The sequence below is a fragment of the Dermochelys coriacea genome, chromosome 3 (genome assembly GCF_009764565.3).
Source record: "Dermochelys coriacea isolate rDerCor1 chromosome 3, rDerCor1.pri.v4, whole genome shotgun sequence".
Classification (NCBI taxonomy): domain Eukaryota; kingdom Metazoa; phylum Chordata; order Testudines; family Dermochelyidae; genus Dermochelys; species Dermochelys coriacea.
The window spans coordinates 174,500,759-174,513,475 of record NC_050070.1 but is presented as its reverse complement, the minus strand read 5'-3'; the positions used below and the strand labels follow the sequence as shown (position 1 = coordinate 174,513,475).

Sequence of the window (12,717 nt, the reverse complement as noted above, 5' to 3'; positions counted from 1 at the left end):
GATTCTGTTCCAAGCAATCTGGATGGCCCCTAACTTCTATATTGAAGATTAAAGGGGTACTGTCAGACTTCTTGGTCCAATATTTGACTGACTTTCCCCCCATCTTATATTTGTTTGCAAATTCTTTTAATCTGTGTTTTGTTTTAATTCTGTAATTATATGCTTCACTATTTTTTCTTCAAATGTTTTAAATCAAGCACACACAAATTACACAGTCTTACATTTCCACATTAAATAAATCCATTTCTTTACTTTAAAAAAAATCATTACTTTTCTCCATCTTGTCTTCAGTTGCCTCATACATTTTCTGTTTCAGATGGTAGGTAAGTTTAAGTGTCTTCATCCATATCTAATTTCCGCCATCCATAAATTAAAAAAAAAAAAAAGTTTGGTTATTGTTAATAGGGGAGAGAGGTCCCAGCCAAACCCCTGGATTTGAACACAACTGAACACTGGTGAAAGTCTGCTCTGGACCATGACTTTACAGCTGAGATTCATCTGAAGTTAAGTAGAAAATAGAAGCATCTACTGGGGAGACACCCTGTTGTCTACTGTGGGCACACGTTTTTTTTTTAATATCTGTAATTAAAAAAACAAAACACAGCTATGGAGACTTAACCTTCCTAACAGGCCAAAGAACTGTTTAAACAAACAAACAAAACCACCCCCCACTAAACCAAAAAAACCCTGGGGAGATAAAATAAGAAGATTGTCAGATATACCAGAAACAATGTTGAAGAAGTGTGTCAGTCATGGTTAGTCTCCCGCTTCCATTTGAGGCAAAGTGGAATAGTGCAGTTCCTACAAACATGATGTATTATTGCCATGATGTTCTAGTGTCTAGATGGCTGGCTGTGACACTCTGTCTGACATGGTAGACAGAAAACTAGAAATGGGTAAATACTGTAAAGACATATGTGTTAAGGAAAATAAAGAGAAGAAAATGTTACATTTTTCTATATATGTGGAGCTAACATACTTTATCAGAATGAGTTTTTTGTTTTAGACTGAAGGAAAAGGAACCAAAGAAAACAAAGAGGAGAAAACTAGTCTCCACAAGAGAGGAGAGGGTATATCTCCTCTGAAGGGGCTGCATCTGCAGTGAACACAAAATGCCAGCTGCCTCCAGCAGAACACTAGACTCCTAGGTATTTATGGGGCATTGCACAGAAAACAACCATAATAGTTACATACATCACAGAAAGCAAGTGGATCTTGACATTTCTTTTGATGCATCTAGCCTTCCTTTTCCCCAGTTATAAAAATATATACACTATTGTTGTTAATCACATTTGTTACAATAGGGCCTAAGGTCAACCAAGAATGGGGCCCCATTGTGCTTGGCATTGTACAAACACAAAGTAGCAGACAGTCCCTGCCATGAAGATCTCACAATCTAAGGTGTAGTCTACTCTTAAAACTTAGGTCTATCTAGCTACGGTGCTCAGGGGTGGAAAAATCCATACCCCTGAGTGCTGTGGCTATGCCAACTAACCCACAACGTAGACATAGCTAGGTAGATGGAAGAATGCTTCTGTTGACTTAGCGACTATCAATGGGAGAGGTGAAATTCCTACAGCAACAGAAAACCCCTTCTTTCACTAAATTTTCTGTCGTTGTAGTTGCATCTACACAACAGGAGTATGGTGGCTTAGCTAGAGCACCATAGTTATGCTGCTGTAGGGCTTGCAGTGTAGATCTGGCCCGAATAGACAAGACAGACACAGGGTGGGGGAAGGGGTAGAACACAGAAACAGAGTGAACAACATGATAGCAGCAAATGTCATGTTGTTGCCACATTTTGGGGTAGGAGTAGGTTCAGTTAGGAGGAGATCAGCAAAATGGGAAGAAAAGGGAAGGGGGTAAGCGACACAGAGCAGGAGAGAAGAGGATAAAAAGGACAAGAGTGGAGGGGAGCTGAGATGAAGACTCTATGAGAGGGGGAAGGAGAGAACCAGCCAGCATGGGCAGAGAAAGTCCAGTCAAAACTCTAAAAAGTTCTCTGAATGTCCAAAGGTCCTGGCTTTGGACTGGTGGCTGGCTTCTCTCTGTAGTTTTATGCCAAGTCAATGTAGCCAGGGCGGGAGGGGGGAACAACTTGATCCTAGTGTCCCCAGAGTCTCCCCTGCACAGTTCTGGGGGTGCTGTTTAGAGGGGGTAGCCCTATCTGTAAGAGTGCTGGGATAAAATGGGGCCCAGTGTAGCAGTCATCCTTGCTTTAGCTGCTTCTGCTCCTACTGGATGGAATCTCATATAAAGCCTTTGAATTTTATGTGCACTGTAAAGAAGATGGCTAAAACTGTGTTTTAAGGAGCACTTGGCAGTAAGCTGTAGAGAATTGACTGCTCCTCCTTATAACCGGCTGCTAAACTGCACCAAAAGACAGCCATGGCATATTAAATCCTTTACTCTTCCACCTCAGCAATTGCTGTAATTGTCACAGGGATGGTATATGATCATGAATAGAAGGTCCTTGAAAATGCAGGATGATGTGGTCTCTACTATTATGAACCTTTACCTTGTGTGAACAGCAGAAAGTATAATGAATATGAGTGCATTGCTTTACTAAGCATGAGTAAGGAAATATTTTAAATCAGAGTCACAATCTGTTGCAAAGCATGAGGAAACCTGTCATTTCACAAATCAACATCTCTTCCTTACTATAAACTGTACCGAAGAAAGATTTGAATGTAAATCATCTCACTCGATGATCTGAATGCATGTGGTCTACTATGGTACTAATTTAAATAGTAGTGCTGGCAGGGCCTGGAAAGCTTATGAGATGACCTGTTAAGATCTTGGGAGGAAATGCTGGCTGTATAGAAGTCAATGGGAGTTTTGACATTTTGTGTTTCAGCATTTTTTCTATTTTGCTGTTTCACTCTGATTCTGCAAAAAGAACAGGAGTACTTGTACTTGTGGCGCCTTAGAGACTAACAAATTTATTAGAGCATTAAGCTTTCGTGGGCTACAGCCCACTTCATCGGATGCGTAGATGGGACATATAGTTAGATAGATAAATCTATATACACATACAGATAAGTTGGAAGTTACCATACAAACTGTGAGAGGCTAATTAGTTAAGATGAGCTACTATCAGCAGGAGGAAAAAAAACTTTTGTAGTGATGAAAGCTTATGCTCTAATAAATTTGTTAGTTTCTAAGGTGCCACAAGTACTCCTTTTCTTTTTGCGAATACAGACTAACATGGCTGCTACTCTGAAAGGAGTACTTGTGGCACTCAGGGCTGGATTACCCAATAGGCAGACTAAGCACATGCTTAGGGCACCAGCAAAGCAGGGGGTACCAAAAAAAGAGAAATTTTTTTAGCAGGCTATATCTCAAAATATGGGAATGCTGGCAAAGGTAACCCAAGACAATATGTGATGAACTCATTGGTCTAAGTTACAAAGTTAGTTCAGCTATTGTGGATGAAATAAGTACTGCTGGGTACTTCAGTTTATCTGTTGACTCTACACCTGATCTTTCACATATTGATCAATTGAGTATTGTACTAAGACATGTGTCTCCCACAGATGGAAAACCAGCTGAACAATTTATAACATTCCTCAATTTGAAAAGCCACCCTGGTGAGGAAATGACAAATCAAGTACTGCGTTATCTGTGCCAAGTTTTCAAAATAGATTTCTCAAAGTGCAGAGGTCAATCTTATGACAATGCTGCCAACATGTCAGGGTGTTATCAAGGAATGCAGAAGAAGCTTATAGAACAGAACAAATATGCCATATTCAAACCATGTGCCACACACTCTCTCAATCTTATTAGCTGCAGTGCTGTTGATTTGTTTTCCGGTAGCAGTAAGTTTTTTTTTTTTTCTCCACTGTCCAGTTACTTTATACATTTTTCTCTGCCTCAACATTTGGGCAATGATCATGTGTTGAAATCTCTTTCTAATACTTGCTGGGAGGCACATGCAGTGGCAACAAGTGCAATTCTGGAGTCCTACTCAAAGATTGTGGATGCATTAGAAAGTATAGCTGAAGACCAATCACAAAAGGGAGAAACTATACGAGAGGCAGAAAACATTGCAAACAAGATGCAAGAACTAGAGTTTGTATTCATGTTGACCATGTGGAATGAAATTTTACAACACTTTTACCACACAAGTCAGGGCCGGCTCTACTGTTTTTGCCTCCTCAAGCAGGACGTTTGAAGACAGAAGCCGCCACTGAATTGCCATGGCTGCACAGCCTGCAGAGCAGAGCTGCCGTTGATTTGCCACCTCGGTGCAGCCTGTAGAGTAGAGCTGCCGCCGAATTGCTGCTATGCGGAAAGACGAGTGCCGCGCTGACGGCACACAGACTGCCGTCTCTTTCACAGTGCCGACCCAAGCACCTGCTTGGAATGCTGGTGCCTGGAGCCGACCCTGACACAAGTCAAGCTCTCCAAGAAAAAGAATTGGATTTGAAAACATGTGCAGATCTTTGTCAATCATTAGCAGATCACTTACACACTTTGAGGAATAAAAAAGAAAAGGAGTACTTGTGGCACCTTAGAGACTAACAATTATTTGGGCATTACCAGCAGGAAGGAGGGGTAATAGCTCATCTTAAGTGATCACTCTCCTTATAGTGTGTATGATAAAACCCATTGTTTCATGTTCTCTGTGTATGTCTATATAAATCTCCCCACTATATTTTCCACCGAATGCATCCAATGAAGTGAGCTGTAGCTCACGAAAGCTTATGCTCAAATAAATTTGTTAGTCTCTAAGGTGCCACAAGTACTCCTTTTCTTTTTTGTGAATACAGACTAAAACGGCTGCTACTCTGAAACTTTGAGGAATGATTTTGAAAGATTTGAAGACATATCAAAAGTTATCTTGCCTGATACTAACTACAAAGAAGCCCAGTCCCGTAAGCGAATCAGGAAAAAATAAGCAAATGATAGCAGTGCAACAGAAACAGCATTGAATCCTAGAGACAAAATTTGCGTTTCTACTTACTATGCTATAATTGATACACTTGCAGCTCATATGAAGAGAGGTGAAGTGTACAAAGAAGTATCAAGTAGATTTTATTTTCTAAATGATATGGACTTATCTGACTAACAATATTCACAAAGTTCCCAAAAGCTAGTTGACTCATACCCTGTTGACTTGAACATGAATCTCTGTGGAGAAGTATGGCAGTTCCACTGTTATATGCGCGCAAAGTTTAATGTAACAGGAAAAATGAAATTCAGTCACATTGATCTTCATGACACAATATTGAAAGACAGAATACAATGTGTATTTCCAAATGTAGAGATCTCACTACGTATTTTTCTAACATTGATGATTACTAACTGCTCCACAGAATGCTCTTTTTCTCAGCTGAAAAGAATGAAAAACCCTCAGAGAACAACAATATGTCAGGACAGACTTGATTTACTTTCCCTATTGTGTATGGAAGCAGACATGCTCCGTCGAGTCAGCTTCGATGAACTTTATCCAGAATTTTGCAATCAGAATATCTAGAAAGAAGCTATTTTAATTTCAGCACACATGTAAGTTTTGTGTCATTTCAAAAAATAAAATTTTATTTTACAGTATAGTATTGTTTTTATTTTGAATTACATATGGGGGGGCACCATAATATTTTCAGTGCTTAGGGTCTCTAAAGGTCTTAATTCAGTCCTGGTGGCACCTGAAGTACTCCTGTTCTTTTTGCGGATACAGACTAACACGGCTGTTACTCTGAACTCTGATTCTGCTCACTTAGGGTAAAATCCTGCCCTGATTTTACTATGTGGTCTTCCATGCTTTCTGTAAAACAAGAGTTTCCTGCTATTGAACATATGGAGCATTTCTAAATATTTCTTTTTCATGCAAATCTAATGAAGATTAGATTGTCCGATTTTCTGGAGGAAGTCCAGATTGGCTGCAACAATTTCAGTTTTGATATCACTCTATTGGTACTAGTACAAATCCTTCCTACATGCCCCACACTCATTTTCTAAAGGTTATTTGTTTTCTGACTCTTGAAAAGCATCCTGTCGCCTTATCTGTCACATACTGTGCTATAAACACTTCTTAACTACTTCCAGTTCTTTCTTCTACAGGCCTACATTTGGCCACTCTATCTGATTACAACAGGAACAGAGGAAAACAGTTTATGTGGGCACTTTGTTGCCTGTGTTTATGGAATGCCATGGTAAATGCTGCCCAGATGCTCTATCTCTGGGAAACCTAGAAACCACATGGCACTGACCTGTGGTATTTTCAGAATTCAACAGTTTTATCCTAGGTCTAGTCTGTTTATGTGGGCCTAAGCCTCTTTCACAGAAAGGGTATGCTGTCAGTTAACCCTGACAAGAGATAGCATTGCTACAGATGTTTGAAGTTCTTGTTGTTTGGGCCACTTATGGCTTTTCAGCAAACATTTTGGAACAAAGTTGATGTTGGCAGCTGTTGTGCCTTGGTGTATGTTTTTAAAGTAAAAATAAAATATGAATATTGTTTTGCTATATATTTCCATTTCATAGATTTACTAATGTCGCAAAGAGATATTTTAAATTTCAATACAAGTTTTATCTGAAATTAATATAATTAGTATTTTATTGTATTTTACCTCTCACTTTATGTGGTAATTTTGTGTTTCAAAGTTTTTTCTATTTTCTTGTTCACACAGATTCTGCTGACTTAGTAAAATTAGCCATAGGGCACATTTCAAGGATACCGTTTATTGCAATAAAAGCTTATATGGCCTCTTTTAGAATAGCTTGATCCTAAGTTGCACCCAAAACTAACATATCTCACTGGGGTAGATTCCACAGTATGTTCAGCTATGTCTGATCATTCAAATGACATTCAAGTAACAGAGGAAATAAAAAGGTAAAGCAATTTGGTGGGATCACAGCCAACCATTCGAAAGAAAATATATAGTCAAGCTAAGTAAAGTCATTATTTTTTTATTGTAAAGAATTCAGTTATATTTTATTGTAAAGAATTCAGATGTTTCAGAAATTGTTTAATTTCCCTTATATATAACTTTTGAATACTAATAGCTTGCAGCATGTACATTCATTTCATATAAACTGTGTGAAAGGCAGAAAGTCATGTGGTCCAAACAGATGATAGGTTGCCTCCAAATTAAACATCAGCTCATGTTTTTTCAAGATGCATTTAAAATTTCTTCAGCAGTGGCAGGAAGTTTTTTTTCTTTTTAACTGGTATCTGTGGCATTGTTTTGCTTTTAAATGGAGCGTTTCTTTTTTTCCAGGGGTGCATCAATATGTATTTTGTTTCCTGTATATCTGAAGTACTTATACAAAGTACTTTTGTATACAAATGCATAATGACTCCATTACCTGAGACATTGATGTGCTTTTTAAATCTGAATAGACATTCCTTTATTTATGGGTGAGATGTAAACTCCTTTTAACTACTTCACCTCCGCATTCAAAACCAATAATTTACAAACCTAAGTCTCAATTGCAATTGACAATGAACTCATTTTCAGCTAAAACTGACCACTGTCTGTCCCTCCCCCTCACACTTTCTGTTGCTGGGCCACTAGTGATAAGGACTAAAGCTGTTATTTGGCTGAAAAGCCTAAGGAGTTGTTTATCAAAACGAAGCTATTTTAGAAAAAGATGCCCTTTAAACATAACAATGGGGATCTTGAAGATAACCAGGGGTGTTAGGGCTGTTTTAAATTGTCTCTGGGCTTGTGGGGGCGGGGGAAGGTGGAAGCGGGGTATCTGGGTTTGAATCCAGAGCTATGTGTGAAATGGTTCAGTCTAAATTAGCTGCTATTACTTGTTCATTGTGCTCTGTATCATGCATAAATGTAGAGCATGAGCTCCTCTTGCTCAATGTGTATGTAGCACTTGGAGAAAAAAACGTTATTAGAAGATCCAATTTAATTTTATGATCCAATTGTATTTTATGGTCCTCTCTGATTCACCCTTTTGTACTGGCCATCCTGAATTTCAGTTCCTAAAAGCTGACACAAGACTTACAAGTCTGTCTGTTAGGGATAGGATAACACTGTAATGCTTATATAGTGCTGTACATATCCAAACCACAATACAGACGTTAACTCATTATTCCCTAGTTCTCCAGGGAGTATCATTATCTACACTTTACAGATGGGGGGAAAAGCACATCGGGTGAAAATTTACCACTGCATAGAAGGCCAGCACAAAGCAGCATATACATCTTGTGCTGGCCCTTGCAAAAGTTGTGTAGGTATTTTTTACACCTCTCCACAGGGTGAATTTCACCCACTAAGAACAAAGGGAAACTGCAAAGAAAAATAAAAAATGCCAGTTTAAGTCTCTTTCTCCCCCCCCCTTCTGCTTTGACAAGTTGATTTATTATTTTAAATCTTCCTTAAAGGAAGCTTTCCACCAAAAGTTTGTCAGACACAGGCATAAAATAGGAGTTAAAAACCAAATATCCTTCACTTCCTTCATTCTTTACTGGCTGAAAATCCCTCCTGACTGGATTGCTTGGGTGCAGTCTCTTGTGCTGTTGTAACACCACTTAGTTCTCCAATCTTCCATGAACTCCTCCTACAAAAACAAGCAGCAAAAAGCCCTTTCAGAATAACAGCCATTGCCCCCACCAATTTCAATCTGCCTTTCTACATCATACAGAAGCAAAAAAAAAGGCACAAACATTCCATCCCTACCCCCATTTACTGGTCACATGTAAGTGGCTTAAGGCCACATAGTGAGTCATTTGCAAAATTGGGAGGATCCTGGCTCCCAGCCCCATGCTTAATCCACTAGGCCCTGCTACCTCTGTGCTTTGTACTTGTACTACACTTTTATTTGGGGATCTCAAAGTGCTTTATGGAGTGGGTAAATATTGTCACCTCTATTTTAGAGATGAGATGATGATGCAGAGAGGTGGAGGGACATCACCTAAGCGCAAGGGGGTGACAATCATGAAGAGAAGCTGTCTCCTGACCCCTGTGGACCTGTTCCAGATCACACCCCCTTCCATTCCAGTTGTTGAGAATCTTCTCAGAGAGACTCAGGATTTGGGCAGAATGTGAGCCACATCTACTAAGTTTTGAATAACATTTCCACTGAATATTCTTTCCCTTCTGCTGCCTGGCTATTTGCTTCAACCCTTTGTTCCCCTTGCCATCTTTCTCTTGCATTTCACTCCAGCTGCCTTCAAACAGCTCCATCCTCTTTCCATTCTTCCTTTCCTGACTTCACTTTTCTCCCACCTTGCCATAGAATATAGTTTATGCATATAATAACATGTACCATATACAGAAACCTGCCCCAAATGTGTATACAAAAGCCCAAAATTACCAATTTTTTTTTAAATGGTGGCACTACCATGCCATTTGCAAACCATCACTCAGTTCACCTGTTCATGTTATATTCCTTTCCCCAGCCCTGTATCTGTCATGTCCAGTTTGACTGTAAGAGCTTTTGGGCAAGAACTGTTTCTTGGTACAGTGCATAGCACATTGGGGCTCTGGTCTCAGTTGAGGCCTCTAGCTGTTCTGGTAATACAAATAATAACTATTTGTTTTGCTGCTATGTCATTGTCTGACTAAGATCACTGATGGGCTGCAAGGCATCTGGTTAAAGGTCAGCTTGAATAAGAATATTACAGGTTGAATGAGGGAACAGCTGGAGAATGCCACTTGTTCTCTAATAACCATTTTGATCGATGGAGTCTGCCATGTCGACCAGTGTAGGTGGGTCCAGAATTCAGGGATAACTTTCTTTTAAACCATAAGTGGAACCATGAGACATTTTGGAGGCTCTTTTCTTCCTCCAAATATTTAGAGGTTGGCCTCTTCTGAGCATGGACATTGCCACAATGACCTGTGCCTCCACCATTGGTGTGGCACCCTTATTTGAAGTTACAGAGGCCTTGCCTATGCTATACTTACTTTCCTAATATTTCCCATGAGCGGAGCTCCACCAAGTGTTTGTAGTGCTGACGATACTAATGTTGACCAGGTATCAATGTTTTGACCACCATTTTAATCACCGTGGGTGAGGTTGTGGTGAGTAACATGGCAGTGACCACTGTTACTTGTGACCTCCACTGGTGGGTAATTTTAAGAAAGTAATTCTACTATAATAATTCTACTATAGATTGTGGTGTAAAGAGTGAATGAGCACAAGGAATGACAGGTAATAATATACAGAGGGGAGGGATTACTTGGTCCTGAAATGATAACTCTTCCATAGAGAAAGAAAGGAAGAGTCACTAGTCTGGTTACTCAGGCACAATTAGCGATTCAATTATGCAGCAAAAAAATAAGTGATTCAGTCTGATTATTAGAAGTGGGTTTGTCAGACAGACCACTGGCAAGGATGGCATGTAGCCTTTACACTTACTGACTTGCTGAGCAATACTGTTGCAAGTGAACACAAACCTCACAACAGAACCAGTTAAGAAGAGTATAAGTTCCACGGAAGTCAATGGAGTTATGCTTGTCTACACCAGCTGACGGTCTGGTTCTCCAGTGTTTAGGAGTTATTTTACTAGGCAGAATGTACCAGAGTTAGAATTTGGCCAAAAAACTCCACCTATTGCTTAAAAAGGTTTTTTTTTAATAGCCATAAGTATTAATTGTGGCCAACGTTTCTGAAGCTTGTATGCCTAAGGCCAGGTCTACCCTCAAAAGTTAAGTTGATCCAGCCTGCATCACTCAAGGGAGTGAAAAATCCACACCCCTGAGTGACAGAGCTAAGCTGATCTAACTGCTGGCGTGTAGACGGTGCAACGTTGATAGAAGAATTCTTGGGGAGGTGGATTAACTACAGTGATGGGAGAACTCTTCCCGTCACTGTAATGAGTGTCTACACTGAAATGCTGCATTTCAAGTGTAGACAAGCCTTAAGTATGGAAACAATTTTCTAATGTTTGGCATCACATTTGAAAATTTTGACTTATGTTTTTGTGTCTCCAAGTTAAGGATCCATTTTTCAATATGGCTATGTGTTAATAACTTTCTAACATCAAGAAAAGGAGTACTTGTGGCACCTTAGAGACTAACAAATTTATTTGAGAATAAGCTTTCGTGAGCTACAGCTCACTTCATCGGATGCATTCGGTGGAATTTTTTTTTTCCACCGAATGCATCCGATGAAGTGAGCTGTAGCTCACGAAGCTTATGCTCAAATAAATTTGTTAGTCTCGAAGGTGCCACAAGTACTCCTTTTCTTTTTGCGAATACAGACTAACACGGCTGCTACTCTGAAACCTTTCTAACATCAGTTGATCAGCCAATGTAGATTGGCCTGAATTGTGCTAGAACCATGTTTAAAAATCATGATAGCCATATTGGCCAAATGGTGTTAGAAACTGGTTTAGCTGGAAACATGTTTCAGCTAAATTTAAACGCTTCTTCCATACTGGGTCAAAAGCCAGAGTAAGCAAAGTCTAAATCTTGAATCTAATCAGGCAAACAGGTTTTGGGTGTTTTCATTCTACTGGCAATACAAAATATTGTCAACTGCTATAAACAATGATGTCTCCTAGCCCCCCTAGACTCTAGTGTGGGTTAACTTTTCTGGGACTTGGGAGCAACAGTGGCAAGGCAAGGGGCAGAGCTTCCCTCCGGCTCTCTGACCTACACAGGTCTGGATGCAATAGACTGGCTGGGCTGGCTGAACTTCTACTACCTGAATGTTGGACATGTTTTTCTCTAATCTGATTGGCTGTTTGCTCTAACCTCCTCCCACCCTGGTGAATGGAGGGTTGGGCTATCACAATGTAAATAAGCCATATGTCTTAGCCTCCACGTCTTTTTTTAAAATAACCTGTCAAGCTTACCATTTGCATGCCTTTTAAGATACAAAGGATTCAGCAAGGGAACTACTTTAATGCAGGGCTAAGCAAATTCACCTCCACATTGGTACAACAAAGTGGAAACGGTTCTACTCGTTAGAAGCTGTTAGATTAGGTTGGTATTGATTGATTTATTAAGTTATGTTTATTTCACTGTTAAACATAAGGGTTATTTATAGCTTGTCAAACAGACCTACTCAGGCTTGGAAGCAGTAAACAATTTTGTTTTTGTGTGCCTCATGGCAAAATTACAATGATACTTTCCTTTGTTTTGGAAACAAAAAACTGTTGTAAAACAGGAAGGGAAGGTGTCACTAAAATAGAACGGCTCAAGGTGGAGAGAAGCAAGCAGTGGGTTGCTGCAGGGATCACTCCTAGGCCAGTTTTTCATTCACCTTTTAAACAAATGATAATAAATATAATACCTGTATAAATACAGTACCATTTTTTCTGGTTTGTTTTTCTTTACTACTCAGAATATAATTTCAAACGTAGCTAAATATGCTGTAAACACAAATCTGTGCATAGGAGTAACTGCAAATATAAAGAGCAATTGAGTTCAAACTAGATTAGGGTTAATTTGTAAAAAAGAAAGGAGTACTTGTGGCACCTTAGAGACTAACACATTGTTAGTCTCTAAGGTGCCACAAGTACTCCTTTTCTTTTTGTGAATACAGACTAACACGGCTGCTACTCTGAAACTGGTTAATTTGTGGGGCTACTAGGTTGTGTCATACAGAGTTCACTGCCAGTCATCTGTTTGAAAGTGAAATATGAGGCATTTCCAAAGCATGGCTTGATATTGAGGAAAGGGCTGTTACTCCAGTGAGACATAAAGAATCTCTTGATGTGACGACTAATTCACCCCTCATTTACACTGCATTTTGCTTGTGTAAACTAGGGTAACAAGTCTCCTGGTTGCAGAAACATAGCCTATG

At 39.5% G+C, this 12,717-nt stretch overlaps 1 long non-coding RNA gene across 2 annotated transcripts in view; it reads left to right on the top strand.

Annotated features, from left to right (window-relative positions):
- The window catches only part of LOC119853571, a 66,913-nt gene that overhangs the window by 39,192 nt on the left and 15,004 nt on the right, over nucleotides 1–12,717 (top strand). For both annotated transcript variants that reach the window (XR_005292133.2, XR_005292130.2), the window contains exon 2: nucleotides 8,837–9,004. This is a non-coding gene — a long non-coding RNA (uncharacterized LOC119853571). The remainder of the gene's footprint in view (nucleotides 1–8,836; nucleotides 9,005–12,717) is intronic.